At 47.7% G+C, this 12,641-nt stretch overlaps 1 protein-coding gene across 1 annotated transcript in view; it reads right to left on the bottom strand.

Moving 5' to 3' along the window:
* Positions 1-3,508, bottom strand: part of RAI2 (retinoic acid induced 2) — a 46,305-nt gene extending 42,797 nt beyond the window's left edge. Inside the window, 1 exon segment of the mRNA XM_052793990.1 lies at positions 3,335-3,508. The gene's annotated coding sequence lies outside the window, so the exon portion shown is untranslated.
* Between the last annotated feature and the right edge of the window lie 9,133 nt (positions 3,509-12,641).

The raw sequence follows: 12,641 nt of genomic DNA, 5'->3' as shown, positions 1-12,641 counted from the left end.
CCCATTTTGCTTCCCTTTCTCTGCCTGCCTGCTCTACAAAGCCACCATTTCAGCTGCCTGTGCATGCAGACCAGCGGGCACACTGCGCCGCAACAGCTCCTGCATCCCCATCCTCCTGCCTGCGGAGAGGATGGCCACCCTTCTCCCCCGAACCCTCGCCCGCACCGCCAGAGATTTTTCAGGGGATTTTTTTTTAAATATATATATATATATTTTTATCAGTTGCTCTGGGGCACCCATCAGATGTACTCAGCTCCTGTAACAATCACGTGATTTATGTAGAAGTAATTGGGGTTAAACTATCTGCCACATCAAACTCTTCACATTTGGCCCCATCTTTAGGACCTAGAAACATCTGAAATAAATAAAGCCATGTGTCATTTCACAGGGTCTGGGCTTAATTAGGATCATTCTGGATTTTATGGGAGAAATCTTGTACTGCCAGCTTTATGTGGCTAGTCCACCACTTCCAAGGTTATCTGCTTTTTTTCCTTTAGTACCTACATCAAAATATTTCTATTTCCACACAGCTTCTCTTTCTCTCTTTTTTTTTTTTAATCCTCCAACCAGCCGGATGACAACCACTCCTTATCTTTGGCTGTCTTCCATGCTAAAATAAGAATGCCGTTGTTAGGCCGAGGGAGCTGCACCCTTCCACCTCCGTTCCCTCCCAATGTGCACACAGCTGGCTGCGCAGGAACGCCCGAGGTGCCATTTTCTGGCCATTTTTCTGTGATGTTTTTGCAATTTACCCTCTAGCTATGATCTGTATTACTAAATCACACCGGGCCTCTCTCATGCCATGGATTTTACAAACCTCAAGTGACAGACGGTCTCTGTCCTGAAGAGCTGGTGATACTCAGCCCATCTTCACTGCCACCGCTTCCCTGCCTTGACATAGTCTAGCCAACACGAGGGCAAGCACACAGCCAAACACCGCTCGAGCAATGCCGGGCGATTTGATTAGCAGCAGAGAATGACTGGATTAGAAGAGGGACAGGATTAGAGATTAATGAATAGCTGTGAGGCTGCTACGTCTGTATTATTGGCTCCAGCAGCAGCATTTGAATGTCAAACTGTATCTCCTCGGAGCAGCTAGGTACCACCTATCGCAGGCTTCAGGCTGCTATGCGCGAGGCAAGCGGGGAAGGTAAAGGGTTTGAGTTAGGGTCTGAACTGACAGCCTGGTATAGGCAAGCCCTTCGTGGGTCATGGGCCAAGATGAGGAGAGGGGAGGCACGGAAACATTAAATGATTTGCCCAAAGCTACACCGGCAATTTGCAGCAGAGGCAGAAACGGGAGCCAGATTTTCTAAAAAAAAAGAGTTCCTCACGCAGGAGATGAGCCAGCCGCCTTTGTTACATGCAAATGCATTTTTTCCCTGCAATTCACACCGCTGCAGGCTCTGCACAGCAAATGCCAGCTTCCCAAAGTTGTAGCGTGTTCAGCGTGACCTGCTCATCACACACGTCATGCCCGCTACATGACTAGCTCCATCCTCCAGCCTGCACTTGCAATGCAATCCACGCACATTGCAAAAGCTTATCACTTGCATTTTTGGTAGGAAGCTGTCAGGACCCTGCAAAACCCATCACTGGGGTGATTCCCAGTCTGACTCGGATAGCTCTGGTTACTGCAGCGCCTCCAGAATTTAATGTATACACGGAAACTCAGCATCACTCTCCAGTTAATTCGAGCAGTTATCCCCTCTTCAAATTTGGCATCCATCATCTCTCAAGGTAAAAGAGATTTCAGTGTCTCCACGAGAGTCCCACTGGAGCTTATCACAGAAATGCTACAAAATTCATCAGAGATGCCAAGAACAAAATAGTGAGGGTGCATTAACTGAACAGGCTTCTCCAGCAGAGCCACGCAAGAAAACGTGCAGGCTATCAGCGGCCTCCTGGACTAGTTACTGTAGTTACATCTGATTGACCAGGGCCACTCAGAGTCATGAAAAGGAAGGAAAGGCTTTTCCAAATTTACAGATTAAAAAAATGGAAGCGTGCTGATTTTCCATCCTGTACTAGTGTTATGCCTGAAACACGCCAATCAGTAGCATATTTGTGAGGAAATCTTTACTTTAAACGCTAAGCCAGTTTGCTAGTGATAGATGACATGAAAGGTTACTTGGAAAAAACATTTCCTCATCAAGTTTAAATGGAAAATACCTGAAGAATTAATGGGCAACCAGATACCCTTTCCTCTTTAACAATACATCCCCATTAGACTATACGTACATTCTGAAGCCTGCATTTTAAGCGTTATTTTAAAAAGCACTTCTGATGAAGAACGGCACGCGAGAAAACCGACATCAACAGCAGTGACTAAATCAAAGCCAAACCAACCTCGTAAAAAAGAGGGAAAAAACGAGAGAAGGTGATGGGCTGCCCTGCAACTCTGGCACAGGGCGCTTGCACCCTGCAGCATCTCCATCTCCCCCGAGGGATGCAGAACTTCTGGAGCACGACACTTCACCGAGGCACCCACCGCTCGCACACCCGCAGCGCAGCCACGCCGGCGCAGAGGACCCACGCCCCGCGGCCACCTCCTCCAGAAAAAGCCATTAAGGGGGACGCAGGTGACAGTTCACCCCGCTGGCAGCCTTCGCCGGGAAGCCGGGCGGCAGCGGGAGGAATTTCTGCCCCGACTTCGGAAGGATAAACCCTCCTCCTCCTCCTCCTCCTCGCTTGGGACCGGCTACGAGGGGGACCCCAAATCCCCCCACTACCGCCCCTCTTGGAACCCACCCTATGTCTTTACTCTCCTTCTTCCAGGGCGCAGACCCGGGTGCTTCAAGCCGCCGGGACCCGCCGCGTTTTCTTTCCCGTGGGGCAGGAGCCACAAGCCGGGGGGGGGGGGGGCGGCGATGCCTCGCCGCGGCACGCGCCGCTCCTCCCCGCGCACCCACGGGCGTGATTTTGGAGAAGTTGCGCGGGCAGGAGGAGGAGAAGGAGGAGGAAGGGGCGGCGGGGGGGGGGGGTTGGCTCTGCCCCTGCGGTCACCGTCTCGCCCCGTCCCTCTCCCCGCCTCGGTCCTCCGCGTCCCCCCCCCCCCTCCCCGCCACCGCCGCAGCCCCACTGCCGGGACAACCCGCACAAAGCCGCCGCCGGGGTCTCGCTGCGCCCGCTCGGCGCCACCAGAAACAATAGTCACGGGCCGAAGCGGGGACCGCGGAACCGCCGCCGCCCTCCCCCCGGTACCGCAGAGCCCGGCCGCGGCCGGCAAGGGCAGGGGGGGAATTCCCGCAAAACGCCGCCGCCCCGGCCAACCTGTCACCGCTCCGCCCGCCCGCCCGCGGTTATCGGTGCGCAGCCGCTCCGCGGCACCTACCTCCGGTGGAGGGTGCGGCAGCCCCTAGCTAGGCTCCATGGGGGCCGCAGCCGCCGCCCGCCTCTGTCAACGCCGGCCGCCGCCGGGGACGCGCCGCCCTGCCCTGCCCGGTACCGCGTCCCGCTCCCCCCCGCGCCGGGCGGGGCGGGGGCGGGGCGAGCGGCGGGCGGGGCGGGGCTGCCCCACCCTGCGCCACGCCTACTACCGCTCGCTCCGCCCTCCCGCCGGCGCGTCCCCGTAACCCCCCCCCCCCCCCCCGCGCCCCCCCGGAGCTTTCGGCGCGGGGGGGGGGGGGGCGACGGGGACACGCGAGGGTTGCGTGGGGTAGGGCCTACCGAGGGTCCCGCGTGGCCGCCCCAGCCTTTGCGGGAACAAGCCCGACGGCCGGGAGGATGCTGCAGCAGTCAGCGTCATGCTGCTTAATAAATCTCATGGATTTTTTGCTCCCCGCTTGCCTGAAGTTTTGACCTTGTCTCCTCTGCCGCTATCTCAGACTGACCGCGTTTCTAGTTTCCTATTTTTATTCCCCCCCCTTTCTCCTCTTTCGAAAAAAAATTTTTTTTTGGCCTGTCTTTTCCACCCTTGATCTCCCCTGTCCCCATTTTCCCATAAGACTCTGAACATCCCAAGCCCCTTGACTGCGGACTCTGGGCTTTAAAATGGTTTTGTTGAGGGCAAAAGAGTTTTTCATAGGTTTCAAATCGCTATTAGTGTCGCCAGCAGCTTATTGGAAGGTGCCGTGCATTAAACTAAATCCGTGGCTAGTATTACATAATATGCCCTCGAATGTACATAAAAGATGATTGTAATTCCATCTGGATTTCTGTTGATATTAGCAAACCGCTCGAGATTTCCTCTTGCGGTTTAATGGGCGTTTCAAAACCTTTGACTGGTGCTGGATCAAACAGATTATGATTTAAGAAAGGGTAAAGCACGCGCACTCATGACATTGTAGGAATTAGTGAAAGAAGAAAAAAAAAAATACTTAGTAGGTCATCTGCCTAATCCATCTTCCGAAAGAGAGTAGGAATGTCCCCCATAGGATAATTTATGGGCATTTGTCTAGTTTTCTTTCAAATGCTCCAAATATGTGGCTTCCTCATCGCCCATAGGAATTTAGGTCAAGCTGCCTGAGAGTGAATTTCGTAGCATCTTGGGATTTAACATCCACTACTGTTATTCCAAGGTTTGTTTTTTTTTTTTTTCCCGAACAGCACAACTGTGCAGTTGCAGTTGGTCATTTCTTTCTTGCCCATCAGCACAGAAAGATTTTGGCCATCACTTCCCCCAGGTTGAGAGCCCAGGGACAAGAACAGCTGGGAAAATGTCAGCTCTGTGCTCTGTGTGGCCAAAAGAGTGAGTCAAATGTCAGGACTTGTTAGGACAGAAATGGAGACGAAAACGGATTTTACACTGGTCTGTAAATCCGTGGTGCACCTGTGCCCTGAATACTGCTCAAAAAGGGCACGGTAGAGCTGGAATAGCTTCAGAGGAGGCTAGCAGTGACGATCCATGGTTTGAAATGGCTTTCCAGTTAGGTACATGCAAGCCTGGCAAGAGGCGTCTGAGGGGAGATGTGACACAGGCTCCTCAACTCTCAAGCAGCATGGAGAGAGTGAGCAGGGACTGCTGACCCTGACTTCCAGCACACGAAGCAGAGGCCATTAAATGGAGGTAGCAGGTGGCCACTTCACCTGACCGTACGGAGGTGATTCTTCATGCAAACACAACTGTGGAGCCCCTCGCCATCTGACAGCGGGCAGTTGATGTCATTTCGAGGGGAGAATGGATTAACTGGCAGATGAGAAATCCACAGAGGGCAGCCAAATCACAGCCAGCTCAGAAAGGTCCCTCCACCACAAATGGTTCATGGCTGGGCTTGCTCTGTTCTTGCACTCTCCCCTAGGTGTCCATTGATAGCCATCATTTACCTGCCAGCAGTGAATACACTTCTCAGATTTAATGTCACATCTGGGTTAATTTTGTGCTGCCCACAGCTTTCCTAGCACCTGTATTGCATAGAATTGAGTACTAAAATGGATGAGTGGCTTTCTGGAAGGTATCAGGACAGTAAGGTGGGGGAGTCTTGTAAGCAAGCAGAGAGGCAGCTGGAAATGCTGTCAACCAAGCGGGCTGCTTGGGACAGCGGTCAGGAACATGAGGAGGAGGTGGTCACTCAAATGCGCAATAGCAAAACTGGTTTTAAACAGCTGTATTTAAGAGTGGAAAAAGGTTCTGGTTTGGAAGAATGGAGTGGGTTAGTGTTTCAGGACTGTCAGCTGTCACACGAGTGCTTGGATTACATTACCACCTTTCCATCGAGAGCTGGAAAGGTCGTTGTCAAACATATTCATTGAGGCATGTGTGGACTATGTGACATCACGTATGGAATGGAGTATGTATAGGTATGAAATCATGAGCCGGTTGTTTTACACTCTTGGGAAGGAGTGGAGAGGATGATGTTGGTGCTGGTGTCATAAGCTCTTAATAGTGTAAACCTGTAATTCAAAATTCAGTTCTTGAAGAAGATGTCTGCTCGTTTCAGTGGGAGAGTGGCAATGCTGTACCAATGCACAGCATGTCGTGGAAGTTGGAAGTGTCAAAGCCCACTGGAAAAACCATCACTATACATAGGGTCACTGAAGAGAGAGGGTCACTGAAGAGAGAGGGTCACTGATTGCAAATAAGTTTCTCTCACCCTTCTAAAACGTGACAGAAATAATCAAATCTAGCTGTGGCCTGGAGACAGTGACCTTAATTTAAAATCAATCAAAAATCCCTCTGTCAATGGCAGCAGATCACCCTGTTCACATCTCAGACTGATGCTTTCCCAGGCCTGCCATCGTCAGTGCTGTTACACAAGTGGGTAAGCCTTGTGCCATCTTCTTGTCTCCCTTCTTCCTCCACGTCTTTGAAGTTGAGATAGCATGGCCTCAAACACTTCTCTGTGTTTCTGACAGAGGAATTTTTTCTGTGCAGTAGTTTATAAAGCTGTGCAGGTATGCCCGAGTGTCGCTGCTTTATCCATGCAGCTTCTCCAGAATTTACCAGTTCAATAGTTTTTATCTTAGTACAATGCCAGGAGAAAAACTTGCTGTGGTGAGGTGGGTTGACATGCAGGAGGCAAACTACAGCAAGAATGAAGATGAAGGAGCCCGAACTCTGTACGTGAGTGACCTTAGTCAAGTGACTCATGGACATAATTCTTTATGGGACTGATCCCATATAGTGTTTTCACAGTGTTTACTCAGGGAAACGTATTCAGGAAGGTCAGGATAGTCACCATTTGCCTGTCAGGTTGCTCCCCCTCCACCTGAATCTCACCACAAATTCAGGCATGTGGCACTTCTGACCTCCCATGTAAGCTTTGTTCTAAAGTCCGGTGGCTAAGGTAACTATATATAGAGGATTTGCATGAACTTTATGCCTGTGCTGGTAAGCATACCAATGGGCTGTTACTCTTTCCTTTAGTGAGGCATGTAAAACAGTCGGTGGTATTGTTCATCTTGCCCTATTTCTTGGTCTTGTAGAAACACTTTGATCCCATGACAATACTATACAGCAGCAAAATTAATGCTGCCAGGTGTGATTATTAACATGGCAATCCAGGATGCACTGCAAGCTTTAAATTGGAATCACAAATTCTATATAAGCACTCACACTACAAATGCTGGGTGGGGAGAACTGACAGATGGGTGCACACACACTACCTGTTGTGAACTTTCGGAGCACAGCAAGAGTGCTCATTGCACCTAAAATGGGGGTTCTGAGCAGATACAAGATTTGTAGTGACAGAAGTTGTTTTCAGTTTTTCCTCTAATAATACGTAGGCAGTAGGAAGCCCGTGGCAAGGCTGAATTAAGTACTAAGCAGCTTTAAAATTGTTTAAGGCATTATCTATTATAAGGAAGTTTATAAAGCTCCATCTCCATTATTTGAGTTTTCACGAGGTCATAATCCACTTGACCCTTGTGGTTTATTTCATCACTATTGTCCCTCAGAGGAATTATAACCTTTACCATTACCACTTGCTAAATATATCAAGAGGTTTTAGTGATATTATCATAAATCACCAAGCTCAGCTTTGTTGCTTGTAATGTGACCAAAGTACCTACTGATTTTTGATGCGGTTATTGTCAGCCTGATCTAGTTGTGTTTTTTAAATTACTTTATAATAAGAGCACATGCTAACAGATATGAATGTACTTTGGCTTTTCTTTCACATTTAAAAATTGCCTTTTTCTGAGGTCGTCTGAACTTCAAGTGCTGGCTTTTTAGGCAATGTTTCTGGGATCAAACATGAAAAATATAAACTCAAGGATGTTGAAATCAAGCACAGTGACTTCAGGTAACGCCATTCTCACAATTGTTTCTCTTTTCAATTAAATGTATGAGCATTCATTAGAAATCATATTGTAATTCAACTATCCTGAAAGCAGTTATTGAGAAAGGCAAAGCTATCACCGGTAAGCCAGGTACATTACTATGTGGCTCTTTAAAAAGATAAGCCATAGGAAAGCTAATGACAAGTGAGAATTTTGGATAACAGTAACGCATAAAATTATGTTGCTTTTTACAGGTCAATCTGTTTTCCAGCAGAAGGTGGGTCCCATGTCAGCCCCCCAGGAGACCTTAAAGAGAATTTGCCATGAAAAAGATGTGCCACTGGAGCCAATTTGCAGTCGCACTTAAAGATCAGCTAGGATCAGAAGTTGGCCTCAAAACCATTTTCACAAGACATACCTTGTAAAACGGTGACTGGGATCCAGTCAAGCTGCTTCCAGCTCCAAGAAGGCTTCACCAGTGCTGTAAATCAGGCTTGCTTGCTGGAAGTGCTGGGATCCAAAACTGCGTAAGATTCTTCTTTGTAGCAGCACCTGCAAAAGAATTTTTTCTGTCTGACATGATATTGTGGGGCAGGTCTGGGCATACAATACCATTTGAGCTGATGCACAGCAAAACACCTTGAACCAAAAATATCTCACCTGATGAAAACCTGGAAATCTGTCTTTGGAGAAGAGGAGGAGGAGTTATCTGTCTTTATTCTACAGACCTTTCCACTGTGGCAGACAGGGGTATAGGAGTGCACTTCAGCATCCCCCACCTCCCCACCAGCCTACAGGCTTGCATGTCTACAGTGTATTAATTTACATCTGAGCTAGTCACTCTTCAACCTTTATGGTCAATGGAGAGAAATAGGCACTTTTAGGAAGCAATTCATTTGACCTTTCTTAGACATCTACTTTAGGAAGAGATAAATCACTCCCCCAAGTGTCTATGTTTCTCTGTTGACCACAAAAGGACCAGAGAGTGATTATTTCAGAGGCAGGTCTCTCTATTGCAGGCTGTCTACATGCAATTTGGTGAATGTCAAACCGATTTTTCTACAATGCTGCTCTCACAATGGCTGTTGAAGCGCTTTACAAGGATTTTTATTTCTATATCATGAGTATATAAAATAACATATTTTTCTCCTTCTTTTGCAGTCTTTATTTTTGAGAAGCATTACCTTAGCAGGGCGTGCACGCTGTGTTGGAGTTGAGCATGTTGGTGCTCTGTTCAGAATTGTTTTCAGCTACCTACTGAGAAATTGGCAATTTTCGCACTATTTCACCCTGTGACTTTTGCCAAATACTTGTCTGATTTAATGAAAAGGTGGAAGAAGGGCATATTTTACACCAAGGAAATGAATACAGCATTAGAAACATCTCCCATCACTGTATACGACTAGAAAGCAAAGTTGAATACACACACATTTGTGGTTTTATTTGATCACAGGGCAAGATTTTAAATACTATTAGTAATGAAAAATCTATGGCAGTGAGAGTCACTGTACTTCCATCAGCCCACTGAGCCTGCCCGTGTACAGTACATCTCAGAAAAGGCCCAAGGCTCAGATGTCTATCTCTATGTTCTTGTATTCCCAACAAGCAGTGAATAATGCATTAGTTTTGCTTCAAGCATCCTATTTTGAATATGCTTTAGCCAGAATTATTAGCTTTCATGTAGTGTATATTGTTAACGGAGGTCATGCTCTGTGCCTATCTAGTGCTGTCTCCAGAAGTGCCCTGGTACAGCACACAGAAAGGTTTCACTAGAAATCCTCCTTGTTGGTTGTCATCATGGGGTCCCCCAAGATTTCCATATTACAGGGCCAGATCCAGCTGGAGACGGTGGAAATGTCCCTGCGAACACCACGGGTCTTTGGCTCAGGCCCAAAATATTTAACAAAGCAGGAGGAGGGAACCTTTTCTATTACACTGATCTGGAAAGACTCCTACTTTCTGTCCTCATTCTGCTCTGTGGAGGCCAGCCCTGAGACCGTCCACCCGTCCCTTCGCCCAGGCACCCCGACTGCGTGTGTGTTGAGCTGCGTTGAGAACATCTGAAGCCGCGTAATACTTGGCCAAGGTGAGCATAGCCTGAGGAGAGCCTTTCTTAATCCCTTAGGTCTTGACAAGGGCCACCAGCACCCCAGTACTGATGATGGGCCATCCCTGGTCATCTGCCGAGCGGGAACTTGTTTGAGAAAGGAGTTGCCCAGCTGAGTCCTGGGGTGAGACCACGCTCTTGGTTGCTGTGAAGCTGTACCGCTCTCTCCTTCGGCAGCCGTGGTGGTCTAAAAAGAGAACTAGCTAGCAAAGAGTTATAAAGAGAGCATTATTTAAGATAAAGGGTATCATTTGCAAAAGAGTAGGTGTTTACACACCCACACACGTGTACACACGCACACACATCCCTTATTTAAGTTTCCACAGCTACCCTTGGTGCGATGCAGCCAGCTGTTAAATCCAAAATAGCAACGAATGCACATCATACGCCCTCTGTATTACCATTTGAAAGGGACAGTTCCTTGGGAGGATGGGTATTTGACAGGATATGAATATGTCTGAGACTCTATTAGGCACTAATTCAGCAGGACTGGCTGAATGAGATGAAGAAGCAAAGAGGAGGAGAGAATCTCTTCAAATTTGAGCTGATTGGTAATTTTGATGAAAGCCCTTTAGTCTCATTCAGTGACTGTTAATTACCTCTGGAAATTAACATTTATTTTTCTCTTCAGGAAATGTTGTTCACCTGCCAATATGGAAAGATTAATTAAACTCTTCCATGGATGAAGGTGAAAGTAGCGTCCTTGTGGTCAGTGCACATTTTGGCTGTGGAGGCAGGGATATCATGACAAATCCCCTTTTGAAAAGAGCAGTCCAGCTCTTTCCTCTTGTGTTTTCACAGGAAAATAAGTGTGTCCTTGTCCTTCTGGGGTGAGGCTGGCCTGTCATGTGCTTTCAGCAGAGAAGTCTGGGTGTGGGAGAGCTGTGAAAGAGGGGAGGGAAAGGACAGTGATGGCTAGAGTTAAACAGCTTCGAAGTAAATTAGAGGAAGCCTCTTGCTCCACCCAAGGAGAAATAATTAACAATTCAGGGCAAGGGTATCTCTGCTTAAATCAGGGGGAAACCCTCAGCTTTGACCCATCTATACAGAGTATCAAAAGTTAATTGATTCCAAAAAAGTGATAACTTGAACCTCACATTCATAAGCTGTTCATAAACACGACAGCTTCTCCTACCAGTTCTCATTTATTTGATCTTGGCTCAGCCTCAAAAGCTGCTTTTGTCAGCACTAATGATGGCCCTTCCACTGCTCGAGAGTTTATTTCCAATATCCACTATTATGCCATTCACTCCTGCTGTGCAGAAGAAAAAGAAAGGAAAGAAAGAGATAGCGGTGTCCCAGGGGAAACTCCTGTACGTGGTTGGTACGGGCATTTGATTGAGTTCCTGATTTGTAGCTGTCAAACAAATATCTGGGCGTAGTTGCTAAAAATCAGGCAGCATCATAAAAGGAAAAGAATGCTCTGTTCCTTTTTTTTTTTTTTTTTTTTCTGAAAGGAAGTCCTTGCATTAAGTTTTAATGATACATTAAATAGATGGAAAGTCACTTGGAAGCCCAACGGGCAGAGAGATTTCAGGCTGCCTCTGTTATGCTCCCAGGGAGGAAATGAGGCAGCTGAGAAGCAGCTCAGCGTCAGGAAGGAGGCAGACAGGTCAAACGGACAGGCTTTCCAGAAGCAACCTAGCTGAGAGCAAACAAGCAGCTGCAGTCAATCAAAACCAGCAGGGCAGCCAGCTCCAGAGCTTGCTCCTGGTTTGTGGCGCAAGCCTAACCACCCCACGGGGACCCGCTCTTGCGCTCCCGTCTTCCACGCAGCACCAGAGCGGCGAGCTGGCATCACTAAGTGATCTTGCCAGGAGCGTGACGGCTGGATTGGGAGAAGGATGCTGATCTGCATGCCAGCCTTCCCACCTGCAAAAGCCACCCCCTCCACACACACACACATCCAGCCCCCTGCTCGGCTCACCTGGGTGCTGGACTGGGGACCTCGGAAAGGGGCTGTCCGGGAAAATCAAGAACTTGGGGTCTGATCCTGGTGTCAGGCTGGAATAGTCTTCACACGTCTGCCAGGATCAGCAATGGGCCAACACAGCAATGAAAAATGCAACCCTTGCTGACCTGACTTGCTTTGGTCAGAGGGAATTCTGCCTGACAGAGGCATGGGGTACTATCCTGTAGCTTTAGCCAGCAGCAGCATTGAAGGGTTGAAGAGTTACACTTTGAAGGCTCTGTTATGGGTGAGAGACTCGTCCATTTTGGCTCTTCACTGTTCCCTATGCTTAGTGAAGAGGAAATAGTACCTTGGCCCATTGGCAAATTTCACACAGATTACAGATTTTACCTCTAGCCTACTTTAGAGTGTGTTTCGAGATCAATATGGGAAAGCACAGTGAGCCACTAGTGGTTGCTATATTTTGCATAAGATATAATGTAAGAGGTTGCTGCCAGCCAATGGTGGCATCTTTTGCTTGCAATAAATTTGGGGATCAGTAACTTAGAATCTGTTCAGCTGAATCCATGCCGGGGAGGAGCACTGGAAATTATGAAGACAGGCAGCAAGAAGCAAGCAAAAGTGATATGAACAGAGAAGATGGGATGGAAGAGAGTAAGAAACTCACATAGGACACATCTGTTTAGTGGCCAGTCTGGAAAATCAAAGAAAAAGAAGAGATTTTTCTACAGGGTCTAACCAGCCTAGATCCCTTTTAGTAGCTTTTAAATAATGTCACACGTGGAACAAATATATAATTTCCAAAGAAAAACATGGAAAGTCTCAGTTATGTTCTCACAAATGTTTTCTATTTCTTTCCCAGCTAAATCTGTTTACCAAGTTGGACTCGATTCTGCAAGTTGCTTCTTCAAAACTACATTTTTTGACAAATTCGTTATTTGCCAAAAACATTCTCCCAGCTTT

This window comes from Harpia harpyja, chromosome 8 (genome assembly GCF_026419915.1).
Source record: "Harpia harpyja isolate bHarHar1 chromosome 8, bHarHar1 primary haplotype, whole genome shotgun sequence".
Lineage (NCBI taxonomy): Eukaryota > Metazoa > Chordata > Aves > Accipitriformes > Accipitridae > Harpia > Harpia harpyja.
The sequence above is the reverse complement of the archived record's forward strand: the minus strand, read 5'-3'. Positions and strand labels throughout refer to the sequence as shown.